Genomic DNA, 24,791 nt, shown 5'->3' on the forward strand with positions numbered 1-24,791 from the left:
TTAAATGCTGCACTTTTTAATGCTCTTATGTTTACTGCGGTGGTGGTGCTGCGGTAGCGTTTTCAACTCACAATAAGACGTTGTCCTGTTTGATTCTCAGCTAGAGCGTCTTCTGTGTGGAGACATGCGTGAATGGGCATGCCTGCGTTGAAGGCTGTGCATCAGGGCCGGCAACTCGGCACGTAAAAATATACTGCCAATCATTAGCGGACCGGAGTTCCGCTGTGGCGACCCCTAACCGGGAAAAGCCGAAAGACACAACAACATGTTTAGTTGTGTTTATATTTCATTTCAGTGGTCTTGTGTTTAGTTGTGTTTTTTTTTTCATTGACTGCACTTTTTTTTTTTTTTAAGTCTGGAAGTTTGACACAGTTGCTTTAGACTTTTTTACTGCTAGAATTAAATTTTGCAAGAGTCATGCATTTGATTACAACAGCCTCCATTTGTTTAGTTCGACTGAACAAGTCACTTAAGCAAACATTGGTCCATTTAAGTATAACCACAACAAAATTCACCAAACTTGATAACGACCAGAAGAATGACCAGTAAAAAACAGCTCTACTTTCCAAAATACACTTTTATTTTAGAATAAATTTCTCTAGCGCCTCGGCCGTAGCCTTTACAGAGTAAAACCCTCACCACTAAAAAAACCCTTCTTATATATTCAATTCAAACACATTCAATTAATCAATTACACACTAATTACTAAAACATATTCCATTACTCTTTAAAGTTAAAAAACACTATATAAAACTCTGCCAATTGCATTCTTTGTTCAACCCATTAGGTAACAAAGTATTATATTTCATTATTAGAATAGACTCCTTACGCCTCAATACATATTTTAATAACTCCACATTTTCATATTGCAATGTTATTTGTTCCAAAACTGTAACTTTCATGGTATTTATTTCACCTTTATGTTCTTTATCGAAATGTTCCGCTATAGGACTCATAACCTTGTTATTCCTTACATCTCTAACATGCTCCTTTATTCTTTTAGCCAAAGACCTCTTTGTTTCTCCTATATAATATTTATTACATGGATAAATAATACCATAAATCACACCCTTACTTAAACATGAATACGTACCTAATGTATCAATTTTTTTTCTACCTATCCTACGTATTTTCATTGTAATGTATTGACAGATGGAACATTTACCACAAGGAAAAGTTCCCCTCATCCCCACATTTTTCAACATTTTTTCTTTTGGTCTTATATATTTTCCATGCACTAAAAAATCTTTCGTCCCCTTTGATAGGAGACTCTTAATTCTGTTTGATAGGAGACTCTTAATTCTGTTTTCTTGTCTGTTTCCAGTGCTCTTTAATCATTCCTGTCATTTTTTGTTGGTCCATTTAACCCCTGGAAAATGTGATCATTGTGATCAGTTGGCTTACCTGGTTGATATTTTTTGTACACTGCATTTTTAAGTGCTAATTTTACAACAGTGTAAAAACTGTTCAGAAGTTACACAAGTCTGTAAAATGTGCATCATCTGTTATGTATGGAAGTATAAAGATGGTATGGTGTATCCCTCCTTGTGTTTATACAATGTAGCTGAATTTTGGAGCTGTTTGTTGTGCATATTGTAAAAGGTGTGTAGTTGTGAGACTTGGGATTCCTTCCCATTTACAGAGTTGGTCACCAGAAGGTGGTTATATGTCTTTCAAGGAGATGTTATGTCAGTGTTTTGGTGTGATTGTAGACATACACAGTAAGGCTCCCAGAGTTTATATAGTATTCCTATGTCCTCACACATGCAGATACTGTGTAAAGTCCAAAGAACAGATGAATTACAACCCCTAGCTAGGTGTTTTGTCTGTTGTGTACATCCCTCACCTGAATCCATTATTTATAAAACCTTTTTTCCTAGATATATATATATATATATATATATATATATATATATATATATATATATATATGTTAAAGGTTACATTCCACAAACTGCTAGAAATTAGCATAAAACTTTCCAAGTCTAATAAAAAATAAATAGCTTCAAAGTGGTAGACAAAATAATGGATCGGATGTTGTCCGTTTCATTCTGACTCTTGTATGGGTCTCTGATCCAACCCCTCGGATCCAGCTCAGCTGCTTTACACAGACTCGCATTCCAGTCTCGAGCTCCTCCTCCTCCTACCCACAGTGCCTCTAGCTACACACAGCTACCTCTGATCTCATTTGCTGCCATCAATGACAGACGCGGTCTCCATCTCTAGAGCATCTTAGTAGTGTTGTAGTATACAATTATCTATTTCTTGCACAGATAAGTTCCTTTAGTTTTACAATAATTATATTTCTTCATTAGGGTTTTTGCCTCTTCCCTGTCTCTCTTCGGGACATGGCCCTCTTTTCTTTTTCTTTCATCTCTTTGCTTCTAAAAAAAATTTTTTTTTTGTTTTTGTTTTTATTTTGTACTTCAGATGTTTTCAGGTTGTCATTGTTGTTGTGCTTTATTTTGCTTTATTAGACTTCTGTTGTGCTTAAGTTTTGCTGTTGATGATTCAATGGCAGTAATGGAGAAGCCTACCGGATTTCAACAGTGCTCAGAGTGCATGCCTAAAATACCCCACTGATGCACATTGCAGCTGTGTTTACTGTCTTGGACTGGGTCATCTGGAGTCTCTCTGCTCTATTTGCGAGGGTTTTAATCCTTGGTGATTACTGATCATCGCAATAAGCTTATTCTAAAAGAGCTTTTGTCTTCCTTTTCTCCAGGGGTTCAACCCCCTTATAGAGTTAGTTCTTCATCTGTGGAGCCCAAGAAGCATCCTTCTAAGTCCCTAAGGGCTTCTTTCGGAGCCCCACAGCAAAGTTCTCAAAGGTTCAGATCCAAAGTCCTCGGATCCTAGACCTGGTTTGGCTCCAGTGGATCCAAAGTTCCCAAACTGGGTCAGTCTTGAGCTCTTGATCTGATGTTGTCAATCTTCATTCTGTCCTAAATGAATGGGGTTCAGATCCATTCTATTGGATACGACTCAGCCGATGCTAAAGCTCGTAGCCACTAGATCTCGAGCTTTTCCCTAACCCGCAATGCACCTATCCAATTACCTCGTATCTCGTTTGCCACTTCTAGCTATCAGACAATGTTATACTAGTTTCTCTCAAGCTATATTAGATGAGTAAAGTTTTTGTTCATAAATCCATCCATTAAGCAGTTTTAGTTTTAACTTTTAGTCTTTAATGTTTGTGGTTAGCTTTTCTGCTGTTTATTCTCCCTTGCACCTTACGACCTGATTGTATTTCTTCATACCATTAGTGGTATTCCTCTGTTTCTTCTTCCTCCCTGAAAAAGAGATTAATTTTTTAGTTTAGATTCTCTGTCTTAGAGATTTCACGCATTATTATTGTTTGACTTAAATATTGCATGATGACTCACAAACTTGCGGGTTTCAAGAAATGCCCAAAATGTGGGAGCAAGTTGCCACTCTTGGATGCACACATGCTTTGTGTGTACTGCTTGGGTCAGTTACACTTAAAGGAAGATTGTTCAGTTTGTTATGGATTTACTCCATGAGCTTTAATAAGGTGTAAAAATAAGTTGATATTAAAAGGTCTCCTCCCTTCCTCTTTGGAGACTGGGGTATATCTTCTACAAAAGTGAAAGCCTTCCACCTCGTTAAAATCTTCCACAGACTCTTCCGGGAAAAGAAGTGCTAAGCATCCGGTCTCAACCCTGAATCAGAAAAAGATAAGAATTCAGGATCCGACTGCTCCCTTAGATCCTATGACTTTCAAATCAACTATTGTGGAATCCGACACAATCAAAGTCATATCAAACAAAATCATCTGATCAGACAGAACCTTCGAAGACTCTATATTGTCTTCATACCAAATATTCTCCGTTAGTTGACCCAGTACCTGACAAGCTGCCATCACTTTTTTTTGCAGAGACCAGTATCCCTTTTCATTTACTCTACTCATTTGTCCAGAAGCCTCACAGAAGAAGATGTGGAGAAAGTGATGAGGATGATCCTATTGTCACAGGGGAAGATTGGTTTCCCTCTGCACTTACTCCTCTGGGTCAGATTACTTGATCTTTCACCATGTCACCCCTGCAAGTTCCTCCTCTAACACCACCTGTTGCCTTAGAGTCTCAGGATCCAAGTCGTCCAGATCCGTCAATCTCGGATCCAAGGATCTCTTTATCTTCGGATCCGACATTGTCTCTGAGACTGAGACCTTTGATCTTTTTGGATCCGGAGAGCTCTCAGAGCCAAAGCCTGTCTGCTGGGTCCGAGGTACAGCATTAGACTCCGAAGTTTTCGGATCCACCTCAGTTCCTTGGCACCTCGGCAGTGGACAGTTCAGCTCTGGCCAGTGCCAGCAGATTGGAGGGGGGGGTGGTTCGAAAACGTGCTTTTTCAGATCAAAGCCTCTCTACAGCTCCTTTGAGGCTGACAGAACCTTCCCCCTCAGATCCTACCTTATGCACCATGATGCCCCAGCACCTGGAGCCTCAACAGCTTTCTCCACAGGGACATTCTGTACCGAAATTTCAGGTTCCCTCACAGGGAATTTTGATTTCTCTTCTGAGACTTCCCCAGAACATGCCACTGAGGAAGTACCCAGGAAGAGTATGAGCAAGAGGAAGCATCTAGACTCCCCACAGGAGTCCGTCACTGAAGTCACAGATTTCAATGAGGGGGAAGGGTCCCTGTGGTTACCTCCTGAAGATGTTGCCTTCAGAGACATCCTAGAAATCCTTAGAGAGGTGGCTGGTCATCCTGCAACCCTACGCCGGAGGAATCCGTTCTGCTAGAGGCCTTCGGTACAGAACCCTCTACTTCCTGGGTGACTTTGCCCGCCAATGAGCTTGTTGACATATCATCTAGGCGAGCATAGAAGGAGCCTGACTCCACAGAGCCCAGACTGGACAGGATAATGGCACTACCTACAGACAGTTTTGAGAGAAAGGGGTTCCAGTTGATGCCATGGTTGTTGTGGTGGCCACAATGAAGGAACTAGCCAGTTAGAGTTCACCGTCCATCCCGCATGGAGTTGTGGGCAATAGACTTGGGAAACGTGTCTTTGCTTCAACGACTTTTGCATTGCAGTTGCTGAACTGTTTAGCGCATTTTATTAGACTTCAGAGAGATTTGACCGAGGAATTATCAAATAATTCTCTCAGGAACAGTCTCTGCAGAGGTTTAAGATTCAGTAACTTCTCAGTTGGCAACCCTACAGTCAATATCCAATAGCTCATGAGTTTAGTTTCTGTCATAGCGTAAGGGACATCAAGAGCTGCAGATTCAGGCATTTCCATGAGGAGGCATTCCTGGATGCGCTTATGTGATTTTGTGGAGCAATTTAAGTCTAATTTTGTCAAAGCTGCCTTTGATGGAACTACCCTTTTTGGCCCGAAGGTGAAAGAAACGGTGTCTAGGTGTGAGAAGGATAGAAAGACCTTGTCTGCGCCCCCCCCCAGTCCTACTCAAGGAATCAGCTGATTGGACAGAAAATGTGATTCAAAAAGTTCCAAGGTCCATTCCATGACACACATGGAGGAAGTGTCCCCTGGGGCAGAGGGGAAACTCCAATGGACATAGTCACTCTCGTGGCGTAGGTGGTCTGCAAAACCAGGATTCCTGTGAATCTTTCTTTGATAAACCCTACCAGTGCTCCTGAATGGAGACCCGACTGTCCACCTGTGGAGACAGTCGAGGGATGCTTATCCCTGCAATGGAGAGCCTGGCTAGATTTAGCAAAGCATACTTGGGTGCAGAGGATTATATCCAGAGGTAATACGATACCATTTTCCCTACCACCCCAATTCCCAGAAAAAATCCCAGATGTTCCACCAGTCAGAGGGATTAAGCAGCAATTCAGATTCAAAAGCTGCTAGAAAAAAAGTCATCCAAGACGTCCCATGAGACCATATAGGATCTGGAACTTACTTAGGGTACTTTTTAGTGCCAAAAAAGACGGGACTGGAGAGCGATTCTGGATCTCGTAAATTTAAACAAATCTGTTGAACAGTTCAGTCCATTCTTATGATGGCGAACCTATGACACCCATATCAAAGGTGACAGGCCATGACATTTTGGGGGACACACCAGCATTCCCCAACACCCGAGTTACCAAAGAAACTGCTTTTGCATTTGTTGCTTGCGTGAAGTGCATTGAATGAGTTTGTGCTAGGAGCCAGTTCAGCAACACTGCTGCAGAGATAAGGAAGTTATTAACCTCAAAGACTATTTTGGAATACTATCTCAACAGAGTCTGCAAATGACAGTGCTGACACTGTCTTGTGTTCATGGATACATGTCTGCAAAGGGCAAGGAGTCTGCATTTCTAAGAGTGTGCTGTTTTCCCATTCCTCTCAACTATCCCTCTTAATCCCTCCTAAAACTGGCAACTTTTTAAACTTAACAATGACAATAATTATATTTATAGACTAATTTTACTTCAGAAAATGTATATTAATTCACATTATTTTCTTTCTGTCAGTGTCTCAAATTAATAGTACTAGTAGTTTTAAACTGTCCATGTCTCTTATTTCTAGATTTGTCCCTGATTCTGTTGAGATTTATCCCTGATGGATTGAGAGCCATGCTGTTTTATTATTTATTTATTGGGGGGGGGGGGTGACACGAAAGCAGAGTCAAGTTAGGCATTTTCCAAATTTACTACAAAAGGTTCGCCATCACTGGTCTATTCATCCCTTTCTGGGCAAGGGCGACTGGATATACTCGACAGATCTTCAGGATGCCTACTATCACATAAAAATGAGCAGGCGATCCAGAAGGTACCTATGCTTCCATCTGGAAGCCAGTCATTACCAATTCAGGGTACCGCCCTTTAGACTCACCACAGCCCCCATCGTGTCCACCAAATGCATGGCAGTTGTAGCAGCTTACCTCAGACTGCAAGGGATTCCAGGTGTTTCCCTGCCTGGATGACTGTTCATTACCACTCCGACCAGGCATCAACTCATACATGCAAGAGATCTGGTTTTCCACACCTGTGCTTTCCTAAGAATAACCATAAACTACAGCAAATCACAACTTCAACCAACCCAGACATTGGAATTTATTGGAGTGCTGCTCAACACAAAGACTGCCATTGCCTCCCTTCCACCACTCCAAGTTTAAACAATATGATCACAGCTCAAGAAGGTTGTAGAGAACGCATCAATCTCAGTCTGCACAGTTCTCTGAACTGTAGGCCTCATGGCGGCAGCAATAACTTTAGTTCCACTGGCCAGGTTTTGCATGAGGATCTTCCAGTTGATGTTAGCTACTCAGTGATCAGTCTTCCATCAGTCAGTGTTGTATCAGATAAAAATTACCAGCACTTGCAAAAGAGATCTCTGTTGGTGGATCCAGTCCGATGAACTCGTCCATGGCCATCCCTTCATTCCCCAACAGCCCAAGACCATAGTGACTATGGATGCTTCTCAGTTGGGGGGGTATTATCTGGGGAAGACAATCCAGGGTACTGTGTCCCTCAAAGAGGCCGGTTTGCATATAAGTGTCCTAGAAATGAGAGCAGTGCTGTTGGAGTTGCAGGCTTTTCAAGATGTTCTTCCCTGTGGGAAAATTGCGATTGAAATGCCAACATGTCAGTTATCTGGTACATCAACAAACGGGAACCAAATCTTACCCATTGTGTCGAGAAACACTCTGGGTCTGGCAGTGGATGATCTCTTCTGACAGCTTTCTTTTAGCAATGCACATTCTGGGAAGATCCAACATGGTTGCGGACAAACTGAGCAGGTGCATTCTTCCAAACGAGTGGTCCCTCAACGTGAAAGTGGCAGATTAAATTTTCGTCAGTGGGGCCAGCCATGCTGCAGTCTTTTGCCTGTCCCCTAAACAATAATTGCAGCAACCACTTTGTCCTGATTTCCCCCAAAGGGAAGTCACCGAGGGATGCTTTCGTTTATGATTGTCCCCCCGGTCTCCTTTATGCCTTCCCACCAAACCCATTAATCACAAAATTTCTGCAGAAAACTGCCAGGTCAAAGAGCACAGTGACCCTCATTGAACCCTATTGGCCTTGATAAATTTGGTTTCCCTTCATGTGGCCTCACCTAGTTCAACCACTGTGGAACCTAGTTCTGACTCCAGACCTCCTGTCTCACCCGATGGGCATGTCACACCCAGATGTACCAAACCTCAAGCTGACTGCTTGGCTTCTCTAGTTCCCTTAGTAGCTAGACAGTCTATGCTCTCATCACCTGTCCGACGTATAATTCTATCTTCCCATAAACCCTCAACAAGGAAAATATATTCAGGTAAATGGAAAAAGGTTTGCCCTTTGGGCTCAGCAGCATCATCTTGACCCCTTTTCAGCTCCCATTAACCACATTTTAGATTTCCTTGCTCACCTTTTTCACAACCATGCCAGTACCTCAACCGTTAGAGTACAGTTAGGAGCAATTTCAAATTACTCTACAGAATTGAATGGCGCAGCCATAGCGTCTCACAAATTGAGCAAGGCCTTCTTAAATGGTACACTTTTTTTAAAGCCTCCTTTTAAAGACCCTACGCCTCCAAGGGACTTGAATTTGATGCTTCAGTCTCTCACACAACCACCCTTTGAATCAACAGGTACATGTGACCTTCAATATCTTTCATGAAAAATAATTTTCTTGGTCGCCATTACCTCCGCAAACAGAATTTCTGAGATCCAAGCACTATCGTCTAAACCTCTGTACTTGGTTATCCACAAAGATAGAGTGACTTTACATACCAACTCAACATTTTTTCCAATCAGTTTGCCAGTAATTTTCCTAAGTTTACCAACAAAGAAAATATGTATCTGAAGTAGTTTACTTCATTTAATCTTCAACCTGTGGGTCTTCAGATCCACATCAGATCCAACACGGACGCTTTTTCCAGCTACAGCTCTGAGCTCCATGCTCCTCCCCTTACCCACAATGCCCCTGTCTCCATTTTCCCTTCAGATCTCATTTGCCACCTGAGAGGAAGCAGCGTGGTCCGAGCTCCATTGCGTTTTACAGGGTAAAAAAACTCTATTTTTGATACCTTTCTAGCTGTCCTCCTTGTCTCTAACCTTTTGTATACTTTCACAGGTTTATCGTAGTTGTTTTCTGGTAGGTTTTTCTATCTTCTTCCCCTCGTTTCTTTCTCGTGATTGTGTGTGTGTGTGTGTGTGTGTGTGTGTGTGTGTGTGTGTGTGTGTGTGTGTGTGTGTAAGAGGCTGAGGCATGGTGGATGCCCCAAAGTCTGTGTTCAAGAGATGCACAGAGTGTGGCTGTAAGCTTTCCCCGGTGGATGGCAACACTCTGTGTGTGGTTTCTGTGGGGGTGGCTCACCTCCAGTCCCCCTGTCCTATATGCACTGGGTTTAACCCCAGAGCTCTTAAGGACAGGTGGGACAAACTTATTGTGAAGGGCCTGTTGCACTCCACTACTGGGACAGACGTCCCACCTTCTCCTGCCAAGAAAGCAGCAGTTGCTGCTTCCTCTTTCCCTTGCTCGGCCTCTGGTACTCGCCCTCCTGCCAAGAGGCCCGGGGAAGGGGATAAGGTCAAGAAGGACTGGCCTCACAAGCGCTCCCCTGACTGCTCATTGGAGACCGGCCCCCCGCCAAAGGCTAAGCCCGTTTCACCTAGGCTCAGGTCCCCAAGGTTCTCCCCTGAGCCTGTGGTTATTGTTAGCTGGTCGCCCCCTAGGCCCTCTCTCCACCGGCTCTCCTGGCCCACTTCGGCGGCATCCTCCCGCTCCACCAGGAGCCTTTCGGAAGCGGAGATGGACAAGATGATGTGGAGATTTATCAGCACTCAAATCCAGATGGGAGTCTTGCCAGGGCCTACTCCCACCGGAGCAGGTGCCTTGCAACTGGTTTTCAGACCTATTACTCCTTCTCCGATTCGAATCACGGTACCAGAGCCATTGGATCCGAGGAAGGTCAGAGTCGAGGGGTCGGTGCCGATGGTACCATGTACCTAGACGCCAGCCAGTGCACTAAGTGTGTCGGATCCGACTAGATCAGATCCGAGCTCTCAGAGCCGTAGCCTTGGGTCAGATCCGAGGGGGTGTTCTCTGCTCTGAGCTTGTCAGAGAGAAGCATCCCTCTTGGTGTCTCAGCTCCGACTCCCCGCTTGGAACAGGGGGTAGCGACTTCTGTCAGTTCAGTCCAGGAGGTCCATTTCCCCTCCTCATTCAACGTGGTGGAGAGGGTTCTCGCAGGGTCGAGGCCTCTGACTATTTCATCTTCAGAGTCCATCCAGACCCCCCTGATCTTTAGTGCAGGTCCAACCATCTTGCCCTCTCAGGGACAGCCCATAGCCATAATGTCCCAGGAGTCCCAGGACATTCCGACCTTGGAACAACCCGCTTGCGAGACCTCTCCAGAGAGCCCTCCTGAGGAGCATCCCCGCAAGCATACATGTAAAAGGAGGCCCTTGGACTCTCCTCCATAGTCCCTCACAGAAGACACAGACCTGGATGAAGGTGAATGCTCCCCAAGATCAACCCCCCCCCCCCCGCGGATGTCTTTGTTTGGAAACATCATGGAAATCCTACGCCAAACAGGGAGGGGGGTGGTCTGCCCCAAAACCAATCTAGAGGCAACTGGCTCGGGCCCGTCTACCTCTTGGGTGTCCCCTCCTGCTGATCCACTCGTGGATTTGATTACATCTAGGGCATGGAAGGAGCCGGACACCGTAGAGCCAATACCCAAGTGCCCGGACAAGTTCCTGAGTCCCCCCACTGACAAGCTACACTGGCATAAGGGTTCCCCTGTAGATGCTACGCTGGTGGCAGCTACCAAGAAGGAACTTGCCCAGGAGAGTTTCACGGTCCATCCCCCTGACCGACAGTCGAGGATGTTGGATCGCTTTGGAAAGCAAGTCTATGCTTCAGCAGCCTTCTGTGTGAGGGCGCTGAACAGCATGATGCACGTTATTCGACTCCAGAGAGATCTGGTCAAGGAAGTCACGGAGTCGACCCCAGTGTCCATGTCGGCAGAGGACAAAAAGACGTTCGATGCACGAATGGCCACCCTAAAGTCTATAGTCAACACGTCCATGCGTTTGCTTTCCCATGCCAAAGAGGGAGCCGCATGGGCAGCAAGATCAGCCATTGCCATCCAGCATCATGCTTGGCTCCGCTTATGTCAGTTCTTGGAGCCCTTCAAGGCATCTTTTATCGATGCCCCTTTTGATGGTTCCTCCCTCTTTGGGAAGACAGTCAGAGAAACTTTAGTCCAGACCGAGAAGGACAGGAAGACACTGTCTGCCATCAGGGTCCACTTCTCCCCACCTCAAAGGTCCTTTTCCAGGAACCAGCGAGGCCAGAAGAAGATGTGGTTCTGAAAGTCTCAGGCGTTTTCCCTGGATGTTCAGGACTCACCTTCCCCCTGAGGCAGAGGGGATATGACAGACGCTGCCCTAGGAATTTCGGGTCCCGAGAACCTTTCTTGGATAAACCTGGGCAGCAACCCTGAAGGGTTGCCCGACTGTCCATCTCTGGAGGCAGTCGGGGGTTGTTTGTCGCTTCACCCACTAGCATAGGAGTCCATTACTACACATCAGTGGGTGTTGCGAATCATATCCAGAGGATATTTCATTCCCTTCAAGGATCCACCCCCTTCCACCGAAACCCTCCCTGACGTTCCACCCACAGGTAGAATCACTACTAAGAAAATGAGTCATCCAACTGGTACCACAAGACCAGTCTGGATCCTTATTCCAGGATGTTCATCGTGTTTCACTGTTGCAGTGATTACACTTGGGTTACCCTGCTGGCAGGCTACCTGCAGTTGGCCTGAATACCAAAGTCTTGGTCCGGCGTCGGTTGCTGTCGCCTCTTCCCTGACGTCAGTGCGCCAGTGGTATAAAAGATGCAGCAGACAACATTTTCTTCACTCTTTCTAGCCGCGCGGTGCCCAAAGCAAAAACAGTTTGCAAGGACTCCTGAGATTTTCGAAATCGAATTTCAGATCCGAAGTCTTCATTAAAGCTAAGTACCCCGTTGGGGAAACTTTTTTCTTGCTCCAGACCGATGTCAGAAAAAGTTAACAATTGTATTTCTTGTGGGAAGAAAATACCTCATAAGGATTTTCAGTCTTACTGTATTCCTTGCCTAGGCCCTGACCACGACATTGCTAGCTGTCGGTTTTGTGCTAGATTTAACCAACGCACTATTAAGCGTTGGTACGATTTTGCCTTTCATTACTTTGGCCAAAGATTTAATTATATAATGCCATCGGAACAGCCGACGACCGGAGTTTATAAAAAGCGCAAGGAAATGGAAAAGGACAGGCATCCGAGGTCCAAAACCGATGACGAGGCCTCCGCTAGGCCAGTCGCCGGTTCGCCGGTTCTCAGTGAGGCGCTTTCGCAGCCCCTGACGCCCGCTACCTCAGAGTCACAGGCCGCTTCTGACTCCCACGTGGAGCCAACTAGGCCTCTGGATACTCAAGGTATTGGACACTCTGAAACTATTCCCTCAGATGGGTCTGGAGCCGCTGAGCAGGCATTGGCTTCTGAGGGTGTTTTCAGACCTACACAGTTATATGTCAAGCCAACCTCAGTTTCAAAGACTAAAACAGCTCTAAAGACAAAGAAACAAGTACTGCATTCTCCTGGACAGACTTCCATGCCTAAGAAACAGATGCTTAAAATGGCCAAAGACCTACTTACTTTGATCAGGGGTTCCCATCCCCCTCCTGATAAAGAGGCCTAGGCAAGAGACAGAATATGACTCTTCTGATCATGTTTCCATTTCCTCTGATTCCTCTTCTGAACAGGGATACTCTCTTCCTCCCTATGAGGATTCTGATGCTGAAGAATCTATTCCTTCAGCTTCTCCTCCTGAGGATTATTCTTTTGGGGAAACCCTGCATACCATGAGGGATCATTTTCACTGGGAGAGCCAAGATTACTCGGAATATAAGAAAAGGCTCAGAGACTATCTTTTACTACCTCAGCACAGACCTCTTGCTATTTCACCTGTTCTAGACATTGTAGATGATGTATTTTCAGAGCCTGACCTGTCTCCTGACTCTTTACCCCCTGCACCTGTTAAGCCAGACAGATATTACAGGGTTTCATATTCTCATAAATTTCTATATAAAAACCCTGCTGCTGACCCAGAAACTATATCTCAGGGTCTCAACGGGTTCAAGGCTTCCACTGCTAAAAACCCTGTCCCCTCTGATAGGGATTCTAGAGCACTGGATGGGGGAAAAAGTTTACACTTCTGCTACCTTGGCTGTAAGGACTTTAAATTGTCAGTTTTATATGCTTAAATATCAGCAATACTTAATGTCACTGCTAAAACAGAAAATGTTGACAAATTATGAATGTTCTGAAAACAAGGAAATGCAGGATTTATTGCATGCAGCTGAGTAAGTGGGAAAGCATACTTTGCAATGTGGTTTTGATTCACTGGAGGCCTCTTGCAGGGCCACTGTTACGGGTTCTGTCATTAGAAGACATGCTTGGTTAAAGTAACAGAATCTGCCTGATCATGTTAAAGCAAAATTATTGGATGCTCCATTACAGCATGATACTTTGTTTGGTGTTAAGGCAGAAGAGGTGTTGAAGAAAATGGAGGACAAAGCGAAATCTGTGCAGACAGTTAAGGATTTCTTACAGGTACAGCCACCCAGATTTAGCAGGAACTGGCCTTCTAAGAATTGGTCCTTTCCAGTGTCAGACAGGCCACAAAGAGGCAGATACAGACGCCCTAGAGGCAGATCCCAGCCCCAAGGCTCATACAGGCCTAAACAATGGGGTGCGTCTACCTCCAAAAGCGGAGAAGACAAATCACAGCCATATAAGAAACAGTCCCAATGACTTTCCTCTGCCAATGCCAAGCACTTATCTTTTGGCAGCACCCTTAGGGGGAAAACTAGCACTTTTTTCACAAAATTGGAACATGATCACCCAGGACAAATGGGTCTTGAATGTAGTGTCTCAGGGCTACAGGTTCCACTTTCACACCCTTCCAAAGACAAAAGGTAAGCCAGACCTGCCACACAATCAATGGGCAGAGGCACAAAAGCAAGTTTCATCCCTCATGGATATTAGGGCTATGCAGCGAGTACCACAGCAAGAGCAGGGACACGGATTTTACTCAAGACTTTTCCTGGTACCCAGAAAGGACAAAGCCTGGAGACCAATACTGGACCTGTCTATTCTAAATACTTTTCTGGACATTCCAAAATTCAAAATGTTGACTCTGCAGCAGCTTTTGCTCATGCTGGGCAAGAAAGCTTGGCTTGTAACTTTGGACCTCAAAGAGGCATACCTGCATGTCCCAATCAGACAATCTTGCAGAAGATACCTGAGATTCATAGCTGGCTCAATGCACTACCAATTCTCTGCACTGTCCTTTGGCTTATCTACTGTGCCCAGGGTCTTCACAAAATGCCTGGCACCAGTAATTGCATTTTACAGACAAAGAGGAATCCAAATGTATCCTTACTTGGACGACTGCCTTATTCAAGCAGAGAACAAGGACATTCTTCTGAAGCATCTGGCGTTTGTAAAAAGATTACTAATTTGCCTAGGGTACACAGTAAACAAAAATAAATCAAATCTGGTACCCTCTCAAGAGATCATATTCCTGAGTGCAAGCTTAAATACAACTGCCCAGATGGCTTATCTCACGCCAGACAAACAAAGGCAACTGACTTATTACTTCGAAATGTTGGCAACAAAGACCCAGTTATCTGCAAGAAAAATTCTGCAGGCTTTGGGCTACATGGCATCCTGCATTCTGCTAATTCCATATGCAAGACTGCATATGAGGAAACTACAGTGGTATCTAAAAAGTGTTTGGACTCAACATTGCCACAGCCTGGAAACATTAATTACCCTCATTCCCTGCCTGCAACAGGAGTTTCGATGGTGGGCACAGGCCTGTCACCACAACAAGGGACAGCCATTCACTTTGCCCACAGCCAGGCAGACACTAAACAGATGCATCAGATTATGCCTGGGGGGGCCCACATGGCAGGAAAATGTATTCAGGGCACATGGTCCGCAAGCCAAATGCATCTTCATATCAATCAAAAAGAGATGCTACTGTACCGAATGCCCTGACAGCCTTCAATGATCTACTTCATCCAGGACAACTGCTGATAAAGACGGACAATACTACAGTCATGTGGTACATAAACAAGCAGGGAGGCACACATTACCTACCCCCTCTGCAGACAAGCCATGACTTTGTGGAACACAGCATTGACTTATCAAGCACACCTGCAAGCACAATTCCTGCCAGGAAAGACAAATACTCTGGCAGACGAACTAAGCAGAAACTTCATGGATCCTCACAAGTGGAAACTAGATCCACAAATCTTCAGCATGATAACAAGGAAATGGGGATGCCCAGACATAGATCTATCTGCCTCCCCTCACAACTGCCAACTACAGAGATTCTGCACAAGGATTTATCACAAACAAGCATGGAAAGTGGATGCTCTATCATTCAGCTGGAAAAACCTAACAGTATATGCCTTTCCTCCTCTGCCTCTCCTCCCCAAGGTACTCCTCAAGGTCAGACAAGAGAAGCCAAAAATGATACTGATTGCCCCAGACTGGCCCCGCCAGCACTGGTACTCAATCCTAAAGAGCTTGTCTCAAGGCCCAGCCTGGACATTACCTCAAATTCCTCATTTACTGACCCAACAAAACAATCAGATCCTGCACAGCCAACTCAGAACCCTAAATCTGGCTGCATGGCGGATAATGTAACCATTCAGAACACACCTCTTTCTAAAGCAGTTATGGATGTTATTTTGGAGGCCAGGAGGCCTAGCACCAGAAAATCATATGCAGAAAAATGGAAGAAATTCTGTGCTTGGAACCAGGCACAAGGAATTGACATGCTTGTACCAAATATTCCTCAGATTTTACAATATCTAACTGAGATGCTGGACAAAGGCCTGTCCTTCTCATCAATTAAGATCCATGCCTCTGCCATTTCAGCTCATTACAATACGGACCCACCTATTTTTTTCACATCCACTGCTAAGGCAGTACCTCAGAGGGGCCAAAAACATAATACCTCCAAGGAGAGCGCCAGTACCTGCATGGGACCTCAATTTTATCTTGGAAAAGCTCACACTGCCTTCTTTTGAGCCAGCCAATACAGCTGAGATAAAATACTTATCATGGAAAACAGCTCTGCTCCTAGCAATAACTTCAGCAAGAAGAGTTTCAGAGTTACAGGCACTAGTGGCTGTGGAACCTTTTAATGTTAAGTTGTCTCTCTCACCTTCATTCTTGCTGGTTGGTCGGCTCCGACTCGGCCATTTTCTAAAGCTCGCGAGCTACTTACTGGCTCAAGGCCTCCCTATATCCCATAATGCCTGGCACCAGACCCCCCAGATCTCGTTTGCGGCTTCAGCTACGAGGTTGCGCTTTACTGGCTCAGGTCGTATTCATCTTTTGTAATATTAGTAGTCAACTTTTAGTGTATATTTTTCAGGTTTTTTTTGTTAAATCAGAGTAGTATTGTAGACTAGTCTTAGTATTCCCTGTGTTTTTCTACCCTTAGGAAACTCGTTTTTGCTTAGAGAGTTTCTCCCCTCCCCCCCTTTCTCCCTAAGTATAGGCCGTTTTAGTTAGAGGCTATTCCCTTCCCTTTTAAATTGTTCCAGTAGGAAGTAGTGTTTAGCCTTTGTAGTCTAAGTCATGGTATCTTAGTTTTTTTAGTATTGTTTCCTTTAAATTTTTTGTGTGAAGGAGTGGGACTAGTGTGTGTGTGTGTGTGTGTGTGTGTGTTTTTGCACTAGTCTAACATTTATCCATCGGTATTCCTTTTTTCTTTAACATGTCAAAGGATACCAAGGTATCAGGGTTCAGGAAGTGTGACTCGTGCTGTCAGAAAATGTCTCTGACAGACGGTCACACTTCTTGTGTTTATTGTTTGGGTGCCCTACACCTGCAGGACTCTTGCTCGGTATGTCATGCCTTTAGTCCGAGAGTCCTGCAGGAGCGTAGTTAATTCTCAGGGGGTTACTAAAACCCGAGGGGTCTCCGGCGAAGTCTCAGCCAGCGAAAACCCCTAAGCCCACCAAGCCATCGGCTCCCAGTATGAAGCCGTCGACAGGTGGAGCGTCTGCTTCAATTTCGGTTCCGGCCGGAGCCGAAGTATCTAAATCTCTCTCGGCTCCGACCTTGGTGTCGGAGCCGTAAGCGATCCAGGTCGCCATCCCTAGAGTCGATTCACTCGGCTCCGGGATCGCCTTTTCTACAGTCTGAAAGGAGCCATCGGTCCCAATCTTCTCTGTCCTCGAGGCTATCCGATCATGACTTGGAGAGAGTGGTTAGTAGACTCCTCAAATCGCAGGCCCTGGCCCAAATGTTAACTAGCCCTCCTCATTAGGCTGTGGCTGTTCCTGTTTCTGAAGTAGTTCCTCCTCCGACTCCTCCTGTCAGTACGGAGCCGGAGCTTGTTGGGGCTCGGATCCTGGAAACGCCGGCGCCGATACTTACCTTTTCGGCTCCTTCGTCGGCTCCGATTTCTTCAATGGTGCCGTCCTTGGAGGGATCTGGGCGCCGAGACTTCCTCGTCGGCTCCGAGGGGGCGAGTGGCATCAGACCCTTGTCCGACCCTGTTCTCCCTCTCGGAGCCTCGGCGCAGGTAAACTTGGCTCCTACATCGGTCTCAGAGCCGTCCCTTTCGGTGCTGGAGAGGATTCCTGTCTCTTCGAAGCGGGGGCCCCCTTCTCTGCCGGACAGGGGTGCCTTCGAGGTCATGAGGAGCGTGCTGACTTCTGAGTCTGCACCTCGATCAGCCCCTTCAGCTCCTCCCCCCAGGGTGCCTGCTTTGGTCTCTGTCCCTCCTCCAGACCCCAAGCGAGGGGATCAAACGCTCCAGGTCACCCCACTGGGTGTATCTTCCTTTTCCGAGGCCTCCCCTGAGATTTCAGAGGAGCCCCCTCAAAAGAGGAAATGTAAGAAGAAGCATGTTGACTCAACAGAGTCTGTCGCATCAGATACTGACTTGGAGGATTCGGAAGGGTCCCCAAGATCCCCCTCTGAAGATGCCTCTTTCTCAGACATCCTTGAGATCCTTAAGCAGAGGGGGAAATGGTCTGCCCTTAACCCTTCTGAGGACAAGTTAGTATACTTGGATGCGTTTGGTTCTCGCCCCTCCACCTCCTGGGTGTCTCCGCCTTTCGATCCATTAATGGAAGTGGTGGCTCAAAAGGCGTGGTCAGCTCCGGACACACTGGAACCAACCCCCCGCAGGCCCACTAAGTTTATTATGGCCCCTCAAGATAAACAGTTTTTGACAAAGGGTGTCCCCGTTGATGCCATGGTGGTAGCAGCTGCCACGAAAAAGGAGTTGGCTGACACTTGTGTACCTGTCCATCCCCCTAATAAAGAGTCTAGGACAATGTATAGATATGGGAAGTGGATGTTTTCCTCAGCGACCTTCTCCATGCGGTCGCTGAATTATTTGTGCCACTTCACCTGTCTTCAGAGGGATCTCCTCAAGGAGCTAGGAGATACCCTGCAAGATCCATCAGCTGCGGGGGCTCAAGACAAGATAAACTCCCAGCTGGCGACTCTTAATTCTATCGTTAACTCCTCCATGCGGCTCATTTCGTATGCGGCTGATGGAGCGAGTAGAGCTGCAGGCACAGGCGTGGCTTTGAGAAGACGTGCCTGGATGCGGTTATGTAACTTCACTGATCCCTTCAAGGTGTCTTTCACCAACACCCCCTTTGATGGTTCGGCTCTGTTTGGACCTCAGGTGAAAGATACACTTACCAGGTGTAAGCAGGAAGGCAAGACTCTCTCTGCCGTGGGAGTCCATTTTTCCACTCCCTCTAGACCATACCCGAAGGGTCAGAAGAGTGGAAAGATGTGGTTCCAGAAACCCCAGGGAGCCGTGCCTGACACACGTGGCGAGTTTCCCTCCAGAGGCAGAGGAGGGAACAACAATAGATGCCTGCGGGGCAGAGGGAGGTCCGCAGAATCAGGGCAGCAGAGAATCTTTCTCTGACAAGCCCTTCCAGCACCCCTGAGGGGCTGCCTGCCCGGCTGTCCACCTTCGGAGGCAGTCGGGGGAAGGTTGTCTCTGTACCCAGAAGCCTGGCGTCTCATCACTCGAGACAGATGGGTACAGTCTATTATATCCAGAGGTTACAAAATCCCGTTTGTCCACACCCCCTTAAGATCAAACAACCCCATCCCAGATGTTCCAGCCAGTCTAAGGGAACAAGCAGTACAAGAAATTTCAAGACTGCTAAAAAAACGGGCCATCCAACAAGTCCCAGCAGACCAGTAAGGATCCGGAATTTACTCAAAGTTCTTTTTGGTACCAAAAAAGACAGGGGACTGGAGACCCATTTTGGATCTCAGCAGACTAAACAAGTCTGTTCAAAGAACGAAGTTCCGGATGGTCACGCTTCAGTCCATTCTACCCTTTTTGAGTCAGGACAATTGGATGTGCTCCATAGATCTTCAGGATGCGTACTACCACATCAAAATGGACAGGCTTTCCAGAAGGTTTCTCCGCTTCCGGCTGGGAGCCAGTCATTACCAGTTCAGAGCCCTGCCCTTTGGTCTCACCACAGCCCCCAGGGTGTTCACCAAATGCATGGCAGTGGTTACCGCTCACCTGAGACGGCAAGGATTCCAGGTGTTTCCTTATCTAGACGACTGGCTCCTTACTGCTACCACCAGACATCAATTGCTGAGAGCCAGGGATTATACCATCCAAACATGCTCCAACCTAGGTATCTCAATAAATTTCAAAAAGTCTGCATTGTCGCCTTGTCAGTCTTTAACCTTTATAGGCGCAAGATTAAATACGAAAGATCTGTCCGCAAGACTTCTAGTAGACAGAGTGGCAGACATTCGTCGACATGTACAGGTATTAGGATGCAGAAAGATTCAGGCCAGATTCGTCCTAAAAACCTTGGGTCTCATGGCAGCAGCGATCTTATTAATTCCCCTGGCTCATTTTCACATGAGGATTCTCCAGTGGATGCTTTTCACCCAATGGTCCTTTCAACAACGTCCTTTGTCTCACAAAATAATAATCACACAGTCATGCAAAGACCAATTGACTTGGTGGATGGTCTCTCAATCAGTACCCCAGGGCAGACCATTTGTCCCTCCTCCTCCAGTTGCCACTGTGACCACGGATGCCTCCCTGATCGGGTGTGGGGGGGCATTTTCAGGGCAGGACTGTCCAGGGCACCTGGCAACCCCACAAGTACCACTTGCACATAAACGTCTTGGAGATGAGGGCGGTGCTTTTAACGTTGCAAGCTCTTCAGAACTCTCTACCCACTGGGACCATTGCAATTCAGACAGACAATATGTTTGTAGTGTGGTACATCAACAAGCAGGGCGGAACCAAGTCATATCCCTTATGTCGAGAAGCACTCAGACTATGGCAGTGGGCGATCTCCTCTCAACGGTTTCTGACAGCAACGCACATCCCTGGGAAGTCCAACGTCATAGCGGACAGGCTAAGCAGAGCTATTCTCATGCCTCACGAGTGGTCTCTCAACCGGACAGTAGCGGACAAAATCTTCCGCAAATGGGGTCAGCCTTGCTGCGACCTTTTCGCAACTCCTCTCAACAGCAAGTGCGACAGTTTCTTCACTCTCTTCCCTCTTCCTGGACACCCCCAGAGACGCTGTAGTTCACGATTGGCCCCAGGGACTACTGTATGCATTCTCACCCTTTCCACTAATTCCCAAACTAATTCAGAAAGCTACCATGCTGGGTTGCAGGATGATCCTCATTGCCCCCTACTGGCCTCGACAAATCTGGTTCCCTTTCCTGCATCGTCACCTTCTAGAGCAGCCTTGGAATCTGGACCCAGTTCCGGACCTCCTGATCCATCAGTCGGGCAAGCTGCATACATCTCTTCAGTCTCTCAACCTCACTGCTTGGTTGCTCCACTTCCAACCTTAGCCAGGCTTCCCAGTATTTCCAATTCAGTGCGTGAGATTATCCTTTCTTCGCACAAACCTACAACCAGGAAGACTTATGCTAGTAAGTGGAAATGTTTCTCTTTCTGGGCAGAGGCTAGAAATATAGATCCCTTCACGGCCCCTGTCCATAACGTTCCGGACTTTTTAGCAGAACTTTTTCAAACAGGCTCCTCTTCGGCCACTATTAGAGTTCAATTAGCGGCAATCTCTAATTTCCATACGGGCCTGTCAGAAACCAGCATCATGTCCCATAAGCTTTGCAAAGCCTTTCTGAAAGGAACAATCTTGCTCAGGCCTCCAGTGAGAGATCCCCCGCCTCCGTGGGACTTGAATTTGATCCTAGCTTCCTTGATACTGCCTCCCTTTGAACCAGCAGCTTCCTGTTCCTTGAAATTGCTTACTTGGAAAACTCTTTTTTTGGTGATCATTACTTCAGCAAGGAGAGTTTCTGAACTTCAAGCCCTTTGTGTTCGTCCTCCTTACCTAGTTTTCCATAAGGGTAGAGTTTCACTCAGGACTAATCCTTCGTTCCTTCCTAAGGTCCCCTCCGAAAATAATTTGAATCAATCCATCGATCTGCCAGTCTTTTTTCCAAATTATTCCAACAAAGCTGAACACAAATTACACCAGTTGGACGTTCATAGGCAATTACATTTCTATTGGCATAGGACTGTGCAAATAAGGAAATCAGACCAACTCTTCCTGTCCTGTGCGGAGGGTAAGCAGGGTCGACCAGTGTCTAAAGTAACCTCATCCAGGTGGTTGTCCTCTATTATTACCCTTGTTTATCAGTTGAGGAATAAAGAACTCCCTGCTAAACCTAAAGGCCACTCTACTAGGGCTTTAGCTACGTCGGTAGCTTTTCAATCAAGACTACCTATGGAAGCCATTTGTGCGGCGGCCACATGGGCCATCCCTCGTACCTTCATTTCACATTATAAATTGGATCTGGCCTCTAGGAGCAGAGCTGATTTTGGTTCCACTGTGCTCGAGTCTGTTCCGATGAGCCACCCAGGACTAAGGTGCTAAGGGACGCTGTCCCAACCAGCAAGAATGAAGGCGAGAGAGACAACTTAACATTAAGAGGTTATGTACCTACCATAACGTTCCATGTTAGTTGTCTTCTCACCTTCTTTCTTGCGTCCCACCCTCCATCCCCCTAGCTTAGATGGACCGAGAAGAGTCCTCCTTCGAGTCTTGTCACGGACTGAGTCTTTACCGATTTATGTCCTCTACCTTTTTCTTCAGCCCTGTAGCTAAAGTCTTGCTATTGGGACATCTGTCCTCTTGTGTTATTATGGTGCTAGATCTTCCAAACGAGATCTGGGGGTATGGCGCCAGGCATTGTGGGATATAGGGAGGCCTCGAGCCAGTAAGTAGCTCTCGAGCTTTAGAAAATGGCCGAGTCAGAGCCGAAGGTCGGCTCCGAACCCAACCAGCAAGAAAGAAGGCGAGAAGAAGACAACTAACATGGAATATTATGATAGGTACATAACTTCTTATTCACTGGCCTAATGAGACTAATGAGATCAACAAATGATAGATAAACACACACACGTACACATATATCTATCTGTGCATGCATATAGGTTCATAGGTATGTACTAGGCTAATGACCACAACAGCCTTTTCAAGCCTAGCATTGTATCCCAAATTTCTGGCAATTGCTGGTAACCTTCATAAGTGTATGCAGGGGCTTCTGAGATGAAACATTTACAAGTAGGGGCCAGGAAGATGAGCCATTTACAGGTTCCTGTGTCCATTAGAGACATAGATGCCAAACCAGGGATGAATTTCCTGTTCCACAACTATTTGTCAAAGTTACACTTAGAAATGGGTTAAGGAGGAACTCTGTTAAACATGGGTAGGAAGCCAAAACATGGAATGCTTCTTGAATTTGCATGCCATCCTTGCTCTGGGCCATGCTAATATTCTCTGTCTCATTCTCATTTTAGTTCATGTGCTGCCAAAGAAAGCATAATAATAATTATTGGCAAGCTGCCATTGTAGCACCATTTTTAAGTCTACCTAATTTTCCTTTGTAAGGATCAAACCATGTACTTCTTGCCTGTGAAGTAAACACCTTAACCATTATGCCAACCCCCAGTTCTAAAATGTATGTCTCTGTTATGTATTATACACGTGTTTATGTTTATTTATTTATTTATTTTTTTGTGGTTACATAGCTATAAATAATTTGGATGAACAACTTTTGCTTAAATCACAAAACTTTAAAAAATGGTTCCAATGCCACATAGTGGAAGGCTCACTTTGCTAAATTTAGTAACACAAAATGGTGTTTAGTTACATATCTAACTTCTGCTTAAACTAACCTCCTAAACCCTCAGCTCTACTACTATAGCTTGACTATAGCCCCCTCCTTCACTCCCCCTCCCATTCCCCACAATATTTTTTCCCCCACTTTCTGTCAACGTCTAGAGTCTAGACATTGTCCTGTTTTGAACTATCCTTTTGTTTTTACTCTCATATGTAGCAAATTTTAGATCTCTGCTATCAGTGCAACTCTTAATGTTCATAATTTTTTTCTTTTGTTTTTCTCTCTCTAATTTCGTATTTGCACTTATTTTTTATATATTTTTTGTGCTGTATGTTTATCTTTGCTTATGTTTGCTTGGGGCTCTTTCACCTTGGGTCTCCACTGAAAATGGGTTGCTTACTATCAATGCAATGCAAATAGTTAATAACCTTTTCTGTTTTACAATTATTTTGTATTGTGATTGTTATTTGTATATTGTCACTTTATCTTTACTTATGTTTTCTGGAGCTTTTCCCCTCGGGTCTCCACTAAAAATGGGTTTGTTTGCAAACTCAGTTGGACTAACCCAGTTAACAAATGAGAAATAAATACATAAATAAAATATAGCTCTGTAATGCAGAGGTAGACATATTGTGAAATGCATGAAGATGTGTGTCTGGATGATTGCTAGCACAGCAATCCACTGCTACACATTTCCAGTCTATTAGCATTTAGTCTACCAGGTACAAAAGGGTGCCTATACATGTTTGCAGCTCACATGGGCAAATGTTATTTGCTTGACCAAGTGAATTGCTTAGTGTTTTTACTGAACATGCAGTTTTCCAAATGTTAGTGTTACTGAGAAGATATCTTTTTTTCCAAAACAGGCAAGTGGATCGGTTTTGGGGTAGGAATGTGTTTGCTGGTTAGTGTTACTAGCTAAGGGGATAGTTTATGTTCTGCATGTGTGATTTTGAGTGGGAAGCAGCTACAAATGTGTTTTATGTAGCTAAATGGGTTAGTTTTGGGGGTTGGTGTATCTATGTGCGTGTTTGCTTGTTAGGGTTAGAATAAGGGCTATGCAAGGGGAAAATTTTTAGTGTTGTGTGTGTCCTTATGTGTCCAAGTGCCTTGTATAGTATTATCCTGAAGAAATGTTTTTTCTAAAGTAATGCATATGGCTAGTGTTTGGGCAGGGGCAGGGTTACTGATAGCACATATCAGTAAAAGATGCACAGTCATGCATACATCCACAATTGCAGCCTCAGATATGTGATTAAAGGACAAAAGCCAGTAGGTAGGGTCATTCATTCAGTCAAGTGATATATGCTGCATGAATGGCTCTCTTTCAAACTGATATCATGGGGGCTGCCCAAGACCAGTGTGTTTTGTATGATAATTTTTTTTTTTTTTTAACTTGAGTATATATCATTGCAAGCAGCTAATTCATGGAAAGTAAATCTGAAGAAAAGAGTTGGTGGATTTAGTCACAATGAATACAAGTGGTCAGTGGCACAGGAAGTAGCATCTGCACCTTTGGTTCTGGAAGGAAGACCAGAAGGCTGTGGGATCTATTCCCATGCCATGCAATGCAGCACTGGTGAGGGGGGTGCACTCTTGAATGAGCCATCCTTCA

The 24,791-nt window shown here is 45.4% G+C and overlaps 1 protein-coding gene and 1 non-coding gene across 2 annotated transcripts in view; one reads left to right on the plus strand and one right to left on the minus strand.

The window, feature by feature from the left end:
• Positions 1–24,791, plus strand: part of NAA16 (N-alpha-acetyltransferase 16, NatA auxiliary subunit) — a 2,694,704-nt gene that overhangs the window by 2,513,637 nt on the left and 156,276 nt on the right. The gene's annotated exons all lie outside the window — the stretch shown is intronic.
• On the minus strand, positions 22,772–22,877 carry LOC122803003. The gene has a single exon (XR_006365052.1). It is a non-coding gene; the product is annotated as a U6 spliceosomal RNA (small nuclear RNA).

This window comes from Protopterus annectens, chromosome 5.part0 (assembly GCF_019279795.1).
Source record: "Protopterus annectens isolate FY-2018-M chromosome 5.part0, PAN1.0, whole genome shotgun sequence".
In the NCBI taxonomy this organism is placed as follows: Eukaryota; Metazoa; Chordata; order Ceratodontiformes; family Protopteridae; genus Protopterus; species Protopterus annectens.